Below are 15,950 nucleotides of genomic sequence, written 5' to 3'. Positions count from 1 at the left end.
GTTCTTGTATAATTTCTTTAATAAATATGGGCCTTGCTTGGCATTTCAATATATGTAGTCACTCCTTGCAGTATCAAATCCTAAAAAATAATATTCGAGAACTACCCAAGGAACCAATGAGATTTTTCAGTATCAGTAATGTGCTTTATTTAATGAATAAAGAAAAATATATGAGAAAATATTTAGTTTGAATGAATTTTAGATTCTTGGTGTTTTCATATTTCGAGGAGACGCAAAACTCATCTTAATTTGTTGGACAGAAACTTACGGTCTAATAAATTTCTTATTCCTGATCTAGATATTAACCTTTGGCACCGTCGTTCAATTAGTTCATTATGCATGTTGCATAGGATTTTTCATAACTCTGACCATCCTTTACATTTAGATCTCCCTGGGCAATTCTATCCTATTCGTAATACTAGGCAGGCTGTTAATTCTAATAGCCAGGCCTTCTCCATCATGAGGCTCAATACTACACAGTATTCTAGAAGTTTTATTCCAGCTGTTACCAAGTTGTGGAATGATCTTCCTAATCGGGTAGTTGAATCAGTAGAACTTCAAAAGTTCAAAGTTGCAGCAAATATTTTTATGTTGACCAGGCTGACATGAGTCTTTTTACAGTTTATATATGACATATCTGTTTTTGACGTTGTTAATAGTTTATATATGACATGTCTGTTTTGACATTGTTACTGTTTTAGAATGATTTATTGTTAACTTGTTCCCATCATTTATTTATTTCCTTATTTCCTTTCCTCACTGGGCTATTTTTCCCTATTGGAGCCCTTGAGCTTAGAGCATTTTGCTTTTCCGACTAGGGTTGTAGCTTGGCTAATAATAATAATAATAATAATAATAATAATAATAATAATAATAATAATAATAATAATAATAATAATCAGATATCCCGATAAGAAAAATACATGTGAAAACTTTCATTTATACCGATATCACATTCAATTTGATACAATATTAAGGGACGTTGTAACTTTTATTACTATTAATCTACAGCTCTAAAATAAAGTCTTTCGCAATATTAACTTTCATCTTGGAAACTTCCCAAGGAGGAAATTGGTACCTGCAAATATTTCCGATAACGGCCAGGCCTCTCTTTTATCGTTCAAATGAAAACTAATGGAATGTTTCGATAAAGGTTTTTCAATAACTATTTGAAACCACGTAAAGAAAATATACCATATTTGCATTCAACTCGCACATGTGTAAGCGTTTGGACTCGCACACCCACACACACACACACACACACACACATATATATATATATATATATATATATATATATATATATATATATATATATATATATATATATATATATATATGTATATATATATATATGTATATATATATATATATATATATATATATATATATATATATATATATATATATATATATACATATATATATATATATATATATATATATATATGTATATATATATATATATATATATATATATATATATATACATATATATATATATATATATATATATATATATATATATATATATATATATATATATATATATACGTGTATGTCCGTATATATGTGTAAATATATTTATGTATATATGTATACATATACAGCACATATATATATGTGTGTATACATATGTAATATGCATATGCAGTACTTATATATATTCATAAATACATATATGTGTATGAAATTTTATTCATGTATATTTCTATATATTTATGTATATATATACATATATATATATATATATATATATATATATATATATATATATATATATATATATATATATATATATATATATAGATAGATAGATTGATAGATAGATAGATAGGTAGATAGATGATTTATATGCAGGTGTATATATATATATATATATATGTATATATATTTATATATATATATATATATATATATATATATATATATATATATATATATATATATATATGTATATATATATATATATATATATATATATATATATATATATATATATATATATATATATATATATATATATATTTGTGTATATATATATATGTATATAATATATATATATATATATATATATATATATATATATATATATATATATATATATATATATATATGTATATATATATATGTATATATATATATATATGTGTGTGTGCGTGTGTGCAAATATATATATATATATATATATATATATATATATATATATATATATATATATATATATATATATATATATATATATATAGACATTAGGAAATTAGGAATGTCAATGTCGTTATTTATTTTCTTACGTATTTTCATTTATCATGATTCGATAAATATATTATAAAGGACCGATTTCAATAGATGAAAGTAAACGTGCCTTATCTCTCGTTTAATTTATCCATCTTCTTTACGATCGACACTCATCCTTTAAAGAACATTTCATAAAGACTCATGTTAAATGTTATAATTATGATTCATTTGTTTGTTTCCAAATTTTTGAGCTATTTTTTATGGTAAAAGTAACTGGAATAGTAAATATAATGTTTGTAACGTCAATATAGTTCTTTGAAACTTCCTATCTCCAATTGATGGACGAATGCCACTTTTCCAAAGTACTCAAAAGCAATCCAACAAGCTCATTTATTTTTAAATATTCAAAACTCCTTTACTATTGATTTGTTTAGATTACATATTCTTTCTTAATCAAGTTATGAACAAATAACATTGAAAAAACATTTAACTTTGAAACTCAAAACTTCATATCAGTTTTTGTCGATGGTTTGACAAGTACCAAAATATTGTCTTACTTGTAATGATTTTATAATCACTAGGAAACCATTTTCCAGGAAACAGTTTAGTCAAGTCCTCAGAACCCTCTTACGTAGCCTTATACTACTGCAACCCCTACTGCAAAATAAAACCAGTTAAGGAACACCAAGTACTTTGAAGCTCTTCGTATGGGGTCAAAGAATATGAATAAGAGAGGCAAGAACTAAATGTTACACAAGGCAGCCGAGAAAAGGAAGAAGGAGTAGAACAAAATCAGGTCCAACATTTCTGTGGAAGAGATGAGGTGTCAACAGTTCTCACAATCACTCAAGAAATGGCCATGGTCAAATTCGGTAACATGGCAGTAACTCTTTATACCATTGCAAGGGAAAAAGAGCCAAAGAAGATCTTTTGGACTCGAAGTATTTCTTGGTGGAAAACAAATACCAGGAAAAAGAGATAGAATAATGAACATGATTGGGGAGAAGATGAAATAATAATAAAAAAAGCACGCCCAAAATTATGATCAAGATTTGCAATAAAGAAGACGAATGATAAACTCAAAAACATCGGACTTAATAATCTCTCCTATATAATAAAGAGCAAGTGTCTGTCAACATACACACACATACACACACACACACACACACACACATATATATATATATATATATATATATATATATATATATATATATATATATATATATATATATATTATATATATATGTATTATATATATATATTTTTGGGCTCAAGCCATGTCGTCCTGATGGAAGTTCCTATAGGGTAGCTTCCTAGGGTATATTACAACTACGGCGATATTCCCCGAGAATTTACCTTAAGGTACCAGAATTCTAACTCCTAGAGCGAATATCCCTAATGAAAGGGATATCGCGACATATCAGAGGACGTATTCTTGACACGCCACATGGCAATCTGCACTCTGACAGAGATTTCGTCTCGTAGGGGCAATTGGCAAGAAACGAATTCGGGAAAGAAAAAGGGGGAGCTGCTCCCAAGGCTCCTTATCTCCCGTTTCGTAAGCGTGCCTGGCGCCAATCCTGGCGCCATCTGTATTCCTTTTTGCGTAGCTTAACAACTCGGTGTTTTTTCCTGTGTTTCTCGCAAATCTTGGATTTATTCTGCTTTTCATGGCTTCTCCGTCTTCGTCGGCCTCTGATAAGTTGAGTACCATGTCTTTTATGTATAAATGTAGGCTCTTGGTAAATTTTTGAGTGATTAATAGGTTTAATCTTTGTTACAAGAGCCGTAGCCTACCGGAGGCGTCATGGACGCTGTCGCTCGCTAGGTATAAGTTTAGTTAGTCAGAGCGACATTCCCGGTTGTTTTGCTTTAATAAATTTTAGCTATTTAGCATTGCATAGGATTTCCTGTCGTGCTTAGTATTATTTTGGCGAAGTATTCGCCATTCTGGCCTACGCTAGGCCATGTAGCCTAGTCGTTTGGTCCTAGTACTTCATGCATGATTTTGGTTTTTCCGAGTGTATTAAAATTTTATTGAAGCTTTAGGCTATGTTTTATACATTTAAGATTGTGTGGAATATTTCCAAGATAGTATACGAGTGAGTTTCGGTGATTTAGGTAATCGATTCTCTTGGTGCCTAGGCTAAGTTGCTTATGGAGCCTTAGTATACTTTCTCATACTCCCCGGTTGCTTTCTTTTCTTCGGAGAAGGTATGCAATCCCTTTCCCTCTGTTTAAGCCTTGGGCTTATCCCTAAGTGGATTTTTCCGAATTAATTTTTGATAAAACTATACTGGGGTGTTACTGTACCTTCCTGTTCCAGTAAGTCTGGTTCAAAGAGGGACAGAACAACTGAGTTTTTTAGTCTCAGTCTGTGTTTGTCTGGCTTGGGGTAGAGTCTCCCTCGCTAGCCTGACACAGACAAAGGTGGCTTAGCCTCCTTAGGTCACTACCGAAGGTTTCTGTGGATATGATTCCTTCTTTTGTGATCTACCAGACTAGTCCTTGTTGCTGTTCTCGGGGGAGGATAAGTTTCTTTCCCTGGGAGTGGCAACACCTTCCTTGCTTTGGTGTTCTGGGAGCTGGCAAGTATTACTGGCCTCCCCCCTTGGATCTCCCTTAGGCTGAGATAAGTTTCTTGGCTGCGGGGGATCTGTCACTAAAGCAAGGTTGGTAGGACCCTCTTTTGTCCCTTCCCCCTCTATGTCCGTAATGGCCTAGCCATTACAGTACTGTACGTCGTTCTACATCTGGACCTAGAATAGGTTAGGATGTGGAATTGACTCAGCCCCTTGCCGGCCGGCAGAGTTGCCGGCCGGCAAGGGTCTTATATTTTGAGTGCTGCCCGGACCTCCCTTGGTCCCTCATCCATGCCTGCCTGTGGAGCCAGACGGGATTGGTCAGGAAGCCTGAATTAGATTCTCCCCTTCCTTATATGCACTCTTTCGGATTGCCGGGCTTGGAGGTAGTGTACACTCTTATCCCGGCATCCATCCTATTTTTCTTCTAGTGCTGTACCCGACCCGGCTGCCGGCCTATGAGGCCGGCAGCCGGGTGGGTGTAGTCCTCTGGTTCTTTTGCTGCCGGCTGGCATCGGTCCTGTACCTTTGCCGGCCGGCTAATGTCAGCCCTTGTCTGCCGGTCACCAAGAGTGTGGCCGGCAGCTGGGTACTACCTTGTGTAGTTGCCGGCCGGCAGTCATTGCCGGCCGGCATTGGCTGTTGCCGGCCGTCACTTACTGCCGGCCGGCACATGCATTTGAACCAGCGTTCTGCCGCCTTATAGCTGTTAAGTAGTATACTTTAAAGCTAGTCATGGTGTGTGCCGGCCGGCACGTAACCTCCTATACTGTACCAGTATTCTTCAGTATAACATATACTTTAAGAAGAAAACTATAGTATGGGTTTTGGTACAGCACTGTGTCTTCTAACACTTTTGTGTTTTCTTGCACAAGTCCTTTGCTGTTGCCCTACAGATAGGAAAGTGAGTTCTTTCCTGTCTATTATCCAGGATTTTAAAATCATTGCTTAGGTGTGAGCTCCACCTGTTTCCTCTGGAAACTTTGCATTGGTTACTCTAGAAGAGATTAACCATTTGATTTTATTATCTGGAAGGCTGCAACAATGGGTTGTGAGGGAAACACAAGTGTGTGTCTTTCCTTTCTGAATTGTTATGCTATACTATGCATATCCAGTGATACATAGTTCACTTGATACTCATGGAAATTTCTTCTCTTTACAGGAGGACCTTCCGAAGTGCGGAAATGTTTTCTGCAACGTCCGCAGCAAGAATCTCTGCGGACATGAGTTTTGTAGGAGACACGCAGCATGCGCTGTCTCCAAGGATGATCTCCAGTATTGGGACCCTCAGGTATGTACTGTGTGCACTAACCTGATTACTGAGGCCTTTGATTCCCCTAAGACGGCGGAATCAAGGGATATAGCAAGGGAGAAGCTTCGTACCTGGGTAAGGGGCTTCCAAAAGAACACTTCTGGCCCTTATCTTCCAAGTGAGAAGATGAGGGCGTATCTTTTCCCTAAGGCATCAGCTGATGCTGTGATTCCCCAGCCTCAAGAGGAGATCCCCCAAAGTCAGATCCAGGTGGATGCTGAAGTCGCGGTCGCGATGCAAGACATCCAGTTAGATGACAGGATGTCTGACGTGGACGAGCGTTTGGAAGAAGACCTCCTGGCAGAAGGCCAGGATGAAGTTCAAGCCCCGGACGTCGTAGAGGAAGAGGTCGACGAGGTGTCGGCTACTCCGGTTCAGATTCCGGAGCCTATTCCCTCAACATCGGCCGGTCTCCCAGTAGAGCTGGGACAGGCCCTCTCTTCTATTGTTGGAATGATCCAACAAATGTAGAAGGAGAATCAGGAGAAGGCGGCTGCAATGGAACTGCGGATGCAGAGCCTTGCAGAATCACATGGGCCCCAGAAAAGGCTCAATGTGAAAGACCTTCCCTTGTGCTCAGATGCTAAACCATGTGTCCGGCTGAGGAAGGAACCAGCTTCAAAGGAGGAGCCAGAGCCGAAGGAGGTCATAGTGATGGACCATACTAAGGCTCAAGTTCTGCTTTCATCCTCGTTGAAAGAGAGGGGCTTCTCTAACTCAAAAGTAGCTGCATTGAGCAGGAAGCTCCCTTCCTTTGTGTCCTCTCCTGCTAGAGCCTTCCCCTTTTTACAGAAAGGGTTTGCGGCTGTACTAAAAGCAGTCGAGGCCGACAAGCCTTGCCCCTCCCTGGAGGAGTGTAAACCCTTGTCGCTGGCCCTACCTATGGACCACAAAGACTGGAAGGACGTCCATCTTACGTTCTCAGTTGGGAAGTCGGAGGCTGATATCGCCGGACGTCAGTTCGGCGAGGACCTCCCTAAGCTGTCTGACTTTCTCTTGCAGAGAGAGTTCGAGACAAAAGAAAGACTGGCTGCCTCAATGTCTCTTCAGACTACTCTTGAGACGATGGCAAGTGACCCCAAGGTCCATGAAATGTTCATGGTGGTGGCCAAGACTCATTTGGCCACAGTGACGAAGGACCTTTATGGCTTCGTCAAGGCGAGGAGAGCTTGTAGGAAGTTCGTGTTCACCTCGGCTACGGTGAGGCACGAGCCAAGGAAACTAATCTCCTCCAACATTTGGGGCAAAGACCTTTTCCCTACCGATTTGGTCAAAGAAGTAGTTGATAAGGCCGCCTTGGAGAATAGAAACCTTCTCCAGAAGTGGGGCCTGGCTATCAAAAGAAAGTCTTCCCCGGATGAGGGTCCTCAACCAAAGAGGAAGACTATGAGGACTAGGCTACCGTCTCGGCCAGCCAAGCCTTTTAGACACCAACAACAACTGCAATTGCCATTGCCTCCAGTGCCCCAGATTGTGGCACAAACCCCGACCACTTTTCAGTGGGTACCCCAGGCCGTGTCGACACAGTCCACGGCAGTCACCCCATCGTTCGAAGGGCAGTCTACTTCCTTTCGAGCAAAGCCTAGAGGGGCAGCCAGAGGCTCGTCTGGGTGCCCCTCAAGGGGAAAGGGATTCAGGGGTGGTCGTGGTCAGGGAGGCAAGACCTCGGGACGGCAGTCCAAGTGGGATGATACCGGTTAGAGGGAGACTGATGAAATTTCGGGATCGGTGGACCTTCGATCCCTGGGCCCACAGCCTACTCAAGAATGGACTGGGCTGGAGCTGGTACAGCACTCCACCCCCGGGCCTTCGGGTTTTCCAACACTCCACCCCCGTTCTGGAGGAGTATGTTCAAGAACTGTTGGAGAAAAATGTGGTCCGAAAGGTGAAGTCCATCAGATTCCAAGGGAGGCTATTTTGTGTTCCCAAGAAAGACTCGGAAAAGCTCAGAGTCATTCTGGACTTGTCGCCACTCAACAAGTTCATAGTGTATTGCAAATTCAAGATGCTAACACTGCAACACATAAGGACCTTACTGCCCAAGAGGGCATATTCCGTGTCTATAGACTTGTCAGACGCCTATTGGCACATTCCAATCAACCGTCGACTCTCCCCCTACCTAGGGTTTAGGCTACAACGAAGACTATACGCCTTCAGAGCCATGCCATTCGGGCTAAACATAGCCCCAAGGATTTTTACGAAGCTTGCGAGCGTAGCTCTCAAACAATTACGCCTAAAGGGAATTCAGGTAGTAGCCTACCTGGACGACTGGTTGGTGTGGGCAGCATCCGAGACAGAATGCTTGCAAGCTTCCAGTCAAGTGATCTAGTTCCTAGAGTACCTAGGTTTCAAGATCAACAGAAAAAAGTCTCGACTTTCTCCATCTCAAAACTTCCAGTGGCTGGGAATCCACTGGGACCTTTTGTCACACCGTTTCTCCATCCCGGCGAAGAAAAGGAAGGAGATAGCGGGTTCTGTCAAGAGACTTCTAGATTCCGAAAGGATATCAAGACGCGAACAGGAGAGGGTACTGAGCTCTCTCCAGTTTGCTTCGGTGACAGACCCAGTGCTAAGAGCACAGCTAAAGGATGCAACCGGAGTTTGGAGAAGTTATGCATCAAACGTGAGAAGAGATCTGAGAAGACCAGTTCCGCTTCGGCTACGTACTCTTCTCAGGCCTTGGTCCCAAGCCAGACTTCTAAAGAAGTCGGTTCTTCTTCAGCCACCTCCCCCGTCGGTGACGATTCACTCAGACGCCTCGAAGGAGGGATGGGGAGGTCACTCTCATCGGAAAAAAGTCCAGGGGACTTGGTCCAAGCTATTCAAGACCTTTCACATAAACTTTCTAGAAGCTATGGCAGTGCTCCTTACCTTAAAGAAAGTTTCCCCGCGTCACTCGATCCACATAAGGTTGGTGATGGACAGCGAGGTAGCTGTGAGATGCTTGAATCAACAAGGATCGAGGTCACCACCTCTCAACCTGGTGATGTTGGCCATCTTCCGATTGGCGGAAAAGAAGAAGTGGTACCTGTCGGCAGTTCACCTTCAAGGAGTCCGCAATGTGACAGCGGACGCTCTAACCAGGTTCACACCGATAGAGTTGGAATGGTCCTTAGATGCAGGATCATTCTCCTTCCTTCTGAATCAAGTCCCAGAACTGCAGATAGACCTCTTTGCGACGAAAGACAACAAGAAGTTGCCCCTGTACGTGTCCCCGTACGAGGAACCCTTAGCGGAAGCAGTGGACGTGATGTCCCTCAACTGGAACAGAGGGCCCAGGATTTATCTGTTCCCTCATCACAACCTTCTGTTGAGGGTCCTCAACAAACTGAGATCCTTCAAGGGTGTAGCTGCAATAGTAGCCCACAAGTGGCCGAACAGCGTGTGGTTCCCCCTGGCATTGGAACTACAGCTAAAGTTTGTGCCGCTACCAGATCCAGTTCTGACCCAGCGAGTCCAGAAGTCGACTGTCTGCGCTTCATTACAGAAAACCCGGACCCTGCAGCTCATGATTTTCTCTCCCTAGCGGTGAGAAAGCGTTTCGGGATTTCGAAAGCCAGCATAGACTTCCTAGAGGAATATAAGTGCAAATCTACTAGAAGGCAATATGAGTCATCTTGGAGAAAATGGGTGGCCTTTGTCAAGGCGAAGAATCCGCAGGAGATCTCGACAGACTTCTGCTTATCTTTCTTCATCCACCTCCATGGTCAAGGATTGGCAGCTAACACGATTTCAGCGTGTAAGTCTGCTTTGACAAGACCCATTCTATATGCCTTCCAGGTCGACCTAGGTAATGAGTTCTTTAATAAAGTTCCGAAAGCCTGCGCTAGGCTCAGACCTTCAGCACCTCCAAAGCCCATTTCATGGTCTTTGGACAAAGTTCTTCATTTCGCTTCTCTGTTGAACAATGAAGAGTGTGCGTTAAAGGATTTGACACAAAAAGTTATTTTCCTATTTGCACTCGCGTCCGGGGCCAGGGTTAGTGAGATTGTAGCCCTCTCGAGAGAGGCAGGTCGTGTTCAGTTCCTGGATGGGGGAGAACTGAACCTGTTTCCGGATCCTACGTTTCTCGCCAAGAATGAGTTACCCACCAACAGGTGGGGTCCCTGGAGAATCTGCCCTCTGAAAGAAGATGCATCTCTATGTCCAGTAGAATGCCTAAAGGTCTATCTTCATAGAACTTTAGACTTCAAGGGTGGTCAAATATTCAGGGGAGAAACATCAGGCTCAAATATATCTCTGAATCAACTCAGAGCGAAAATCACATAATTTATTCGCAGAGCGGATCCTGACAGTACACCCGCAGGTCACGATTCGAGGAAAGTTGCCTCATCCTTAAATTTCTTTAATTGTATGGATTTTGAACATCTCCGTTCATACACTGGCTGGAAGTCTTCCAGAGTGTTCTTTCGCCACTATGCGAAGCAAGTAGAGGAGCTAAAGAGATCTGTGGTAGCAGTGGGTCGCGTCGTTAACCCTACTGTTTAACTCTGCAAGGAACAGTGGTTTTAATTGGGACGATTAATTCCAGGGTGAGTCTGTAGTTACATACTGTACTACAAACTAAGTGAGAGCACTGAGTTGCCCATGTAGACTGTTCTATTTCCAAAGGTGAACCTAGCATAAGTGCAGACATGTGTGCCGAGCGTTTCTAACGCTAATGTGATTGATTTGTAATACAGACTTTTATGACTTTGATACCTCGGTATCTTAAAAGTGGCATTTAATGTTTTTTTTTTTTCCTTCAGATAAACAAGTTCTGTTTACTATCATACTTATGCTTAAAGTTTTGGGTTATCCTCTTCTTATATATATATATATATATATAATTGTGGTTAACCTGTCTGTTTATTGTCTGTCAATGAACTTGTTCTTGAGAACCTTGCGTCTCCTTCACCTGTGTCAATTTATTGGTATAATTGAGCATTCATTCTATGTACCTTATCTGGGATAATTCTAATAGAATTGTTCCTTTATGCAAGCTATGTTGCATTGGTTTATGCTTTCCCTTAACGGGAGGACCCCGTCCCATATGGGGACGATGGCGGTTTTACTAGTTTCCTCCTATGCGGATATAAACCTTTGTCCAATACAAGTATTGTGCGGAGAACTGGTCGATATTTCATATTGACGCAGTGGTTCTTTACAAACTATGCTTTACTTAATATAGGGCGAGACCACTATATTAGCTTGCCTGGTATTCATACTGTTATGTATTATTGTAATGTACTATATTATTTCAAGTGTTGCAGGTATTGCGCAACATTGCATCATATTGCATGAATAAGACATGTTATGCTTTGTACATAAGAGTAATGGTTTGTTTTGGTATTAGGATTCAAACATTTGTTGATTACCTCAAAGATATGATGTGATTCTTTATGATTTGTACTGGAGTAGGATTTAAGTCTTTTCAGAGCGATGCTCTTTTGTTTAGCAATGTTTTGGTTTGTCAGATTGTGTAAGACGCTCCACATACACTTGGGAGTCAGCTGTTACAGAGTAAACAGTACAATGTAGTCTTTTATACAGTAAATGTATTTTTAGAATACCAACGTCTTATTAACCATCAAGCCAAAAGTGACGACATCAGATGGGATCAGCTGAGAAATAATTACTAACGCTTGTTCATCTATGTTCCAGGTAATTATTATGGTTAATAGAACTTCCTACCAAAGTACCAAATCCCACAGCGACGACATCAGATGGGATCAGCTGAGAAAAAATTACTAACGATTGTTCATCTATGTTCCAGGTAATTATTATGGTTAATAGAACTTCCTACCAAAGTACCAAATCCCACAGTGGCGACGTTTTGGACGACGGACAAGCAGGGAGAAGCATGGGACCCTATGCACAAGGAGGGCCAGCACAAGAGAAGTTCCGTTTTTACAGTAGGGGACAAGAGTAAAATCGCCCAATGAAGATTTTACCAGCAGCAGAATAAGAATTTCATCAAATACACAAAAGGGTGAAATTTAAAGTTGGGTAGGTAGGAAGTACACTTGTGACTGCAGAACAGTAGCTTAACCTACCACAGTTATTAAGGTAAGCAAACAAAATACCTTTTAATATTGAACACCCACAAGGTTTCAGCATCACTGCTGAGTCTAATTCTGTTGCAACACGATGGCAACAGTGGTGTGAGGAATTTAAGATTTATTTAGAAGCATTAGGGAACATGAAGGATGCACAAAAGAAGGCATTATTACTTCATACAGCAGGTAGGGAAGTTTGGGAAGTGTTTAAGACTTTGCAGCCTACAGATGACACAAGTGAAGCTGCAATTAAGGCTCTTACCACATATTTTGCTCCTCAGGTCAATAAATTTTTTGAAAGATACCAGTTTTCAGCACAGGCTTATCAGAAAGAAAATGAAAGTTTAGATGCATTTGTGACTAGACTAAAGAATTTAGCTGTTTCATGTGAATTTCTAGAGTTAGAAAATGTTATCATAGATCAAGTAATTGCACATTGTACATCAGAAGAGCTAAGAAAGAAATTATTGCAAGATAAAGATTTAACATTAGAAAAGGTATTGATAACAGGCATAGCTTTAGAAACATCAAATAGGCAAAGTAATATAATAGGTAGTTCTACAAGCAATAGAATGGAAAATTCTAAAATTAATACAGTAGGTTCTAAGTGGAAAACCAATGAGAATCAGAGAAGGAATATGTCAAAGCCTAGTCATACAAAAGTGCCTAACACCAATGTTCATAAATATCAGAATCAGACTTATACACAGAAACAACAGGAAAAACCCAAGTGTTTTAGGTGTGGTAAAACTGATCATCTTGCATACGAAGCAAAGAAATGCCCTGCTACTGGACAGACATGCCAGAATTGCAGAAAGCTGGGTCATTTTGCAACTGCTTGTAGATTCTCTAAACAGTACGCAAAGAAAATAAATGCTACAGTTGATACTATGGGTCAAGAGAATAATGAGGAAAATGTTCATGATAATCAGGTTAGTTCAGAAACTGATTTTGCGTTTCGCATAAACTCAATCAACAAAGGTGCAAAGAAACATATCATGGTAGAAGTAATAATAAATGGTAAACCAATTTTGATGCAAGTTGACACAGCAGCCGATGTATCAATTATGTCTGAGAAAATGACTAAAAGCATTCCTAATTTGTTATTAGAAGGTACAAATAGAGTTTTAAAAAGTTATAATGGTTTTGATATTCAGGTAATAGGTGCTTCGAACGTAGAAGTACAGTACAAAAAACAGAAATTAGAGAGAATGCCATTAACAGTAGTAAAAGGTAATGGACAAACTTTGCTAGGTTTAGATTGGCTACAGTATTTGAAGTTAGATTGGCCTAGTATTTTGAAGGTTGCAGGTAGACAAGATGAAAACAAAAATGAAATGTCTATGGATAATATCATATCAGAGTTTCAAGACGTATTTGAAGATAAAATAGGTACAGTAAAGAACGCAAAGGCAATTTTAGTTTTGAAACTTGACAGTTCTCCTAGATTTTTTGCTCCGAGACCAGTACCGTATGCATTGAAAAGTGCAGTTGAAACAGAAATCAGGAGATTAGAAAGTGAAGGTTCCTGGGAAAAGGTTACATATTCAGATTGGGCTACACCATTAGTTCCTATTGAGAAGGAAAGTGGACAGGTTAGGTTATGTGGAGATTACAAAGTAACGTTAAATCCACAACTGCAAGTAGCTCAACATCCCTTACCAAATCCGAAAGACATGTTTGCAACTATGTCAGGATGCAGTGTTTTTTCTAAATTAGATTTAAGACAAGCATTTCAACAGCTTCCCATGGATGAAACTTCACAAGAATTATGTACAGTAAATACATCCTTAGGTTTGTTTAGGCCAAAGAGATTACCTTATGGAGTTGTAAGTAGTCCAGCTATATGGCAACAAACTATGGATAAGATTTTTTCAGGAATGCAAGGAGTATTCATTTTTATAGATGATATTTTAATTGCGGGTAAAGACACAAGAGAACATAGAGAAAGATTGCGAACAGTTCTGAAGAAGTTGAAAGAACATAATATTAGAGTAAATAAGAACAAATGTATTTTAGAAGTTGATTCAGTGGAATACTTAAGTTTTGTAATAAATGGCAAGGGTATTCACAAAACTAAAGAGAAGATTAAAGCTGTACAATCAACAAAAGTGCCAGAAAATGTTAAGGAATTACAATCATTTCTAGGTTTAGTAACATTTTATGGGAATTTCATTCAGAATTTGTCTACAATTGCACATCCATCGTATAATCTGTTGAATAAGGGTGTAGAATGGAAGTGGACAAAAGAGTGTCAGGAATCTTTTGAAAGAATCAAGCAGGAAATAACATCACCTACATTCTTAGTACATTATCAAATGGATTTGCCAGTTAAATTAGTATGTGATGCATCAAACATAGGTCTAGGTGCAGTATTATCTCATGTAATGCCAGATGGAACAGAAAAACCAATTACATTCACTTCTAGAGTATTGAACAAGGCAGAAAGGAATTACTCTCAAATAGAAAAGGAAGGTTTAGCATTAGTTTATGGAGTTAAAAAATTCCATATGTATCTTTATGGTAGGAAAAAGTTCACACTTGTTACAGATCATAAACCTTTATTAGCAATATTGGGTCCAAAAGCAAGTTTACCTACGTTGGTGGCTGCAAGACTACAACGCTGGGCAGTTACGTTAGCAGCGTACCACTATGATATAGAATACCGTCCAACATCAAATATGGGTAATGCAGATGCTTTATTCAGATTACCCGTAGACAAGGCTCCAGAAGAGTATGATGACAGTGTTCTGTTAATTTCTGTCTATGATGTATCAATAACTGCAAAAGATGTAGCACACAGTACCAAGCAAGACCCAGTACTTAGTAAGGTTTTGGAGAGTTTAATGACAGGTAGGGACTTATGTGGAAAGGAGGAAAATTGTAAACCGTATAAAGATATATGGTATGAACTGAGTGTGACACAAGGAATAGTGATGAGAGGTTCCAGGGTAGTTATTCCTGATTCACTGAGAAATAAGGTTTTGTCTGAAATACATGCTGATCACCAAGGTATTGTAAGATCAAAGTCAATTGCGAGAACTTTTGTATGGTGGCCAGGTGTAGATAAAGATGTGGAATGTTATATAAAGAATTGTATGAATTGTGTTATGCAACAGAACAATCCTCAATTTGCTAGAATGCACCCGTGGGAGTTACCCAGGTATCCATGGCAAAGAGTGCATATAGATTTTGCAGGTCCTTTTTTGAATTATTTGTTTTTGATAGTAGTAGATGCTTACAGTAAGTGGCCAGAAATTATCCCAATGAAGACAACAACGTCTTACGCCACAATAAAAGAGTTAATGCAAATTTTTTCAACGCATGGAATTCCAGAAAGAATTGTTACAGATAATGGTCCACAGTTTACCTCACAAGAGTTTAAAGAATTTTGTAATGTCAATGGTATAAAGCATACATTTTCAGCTACATATCATCCATCTACTAATGGAGAGGCTGAAAGATTTGTCCAAACGTTTAAACACAATATGAAGTGTAGAAAAGCGAATTCAGGTAATATATTTTTGCATGTGTCAAAATTTTTATTGTCTTATAGAACAACGCCGCACAGCACAACAGGCGTGACACCCGCAAATTTGTTGATGGGGAGGAGGATAAGGTGTAAGTTAGATTTGTTGTATCCAAGTTTGCAAAGTGATTTAGAAGATAAAGGGTATAAACAAGTAGCAAAGCTTCCTAATGTAAGACATTTTTTACCTTTGTCTGATGTTATGGTAAGATCGTACAACACTCCAGAGAAGTGGGTACCAGGAGAGA

Source organism: Palaemon carinicauda, chromosome 15, assembly GCF_036898095.1.
Source record: "Palaemon carinicauda isolate YSFRI2023 chromosome 15, ASM3689809v2, whole genome shotgun sequence".
In the NCBI taxonomy this organism is placed as follows: Eukaryota; Metazoa; Arthropoda; class Malacostraca; order Decapoda; family Palaemonidae; genus Palaemon; species Palaemon carinicauda.
This window is presented reverse-complemented; position numbering follows the sequence as displayed.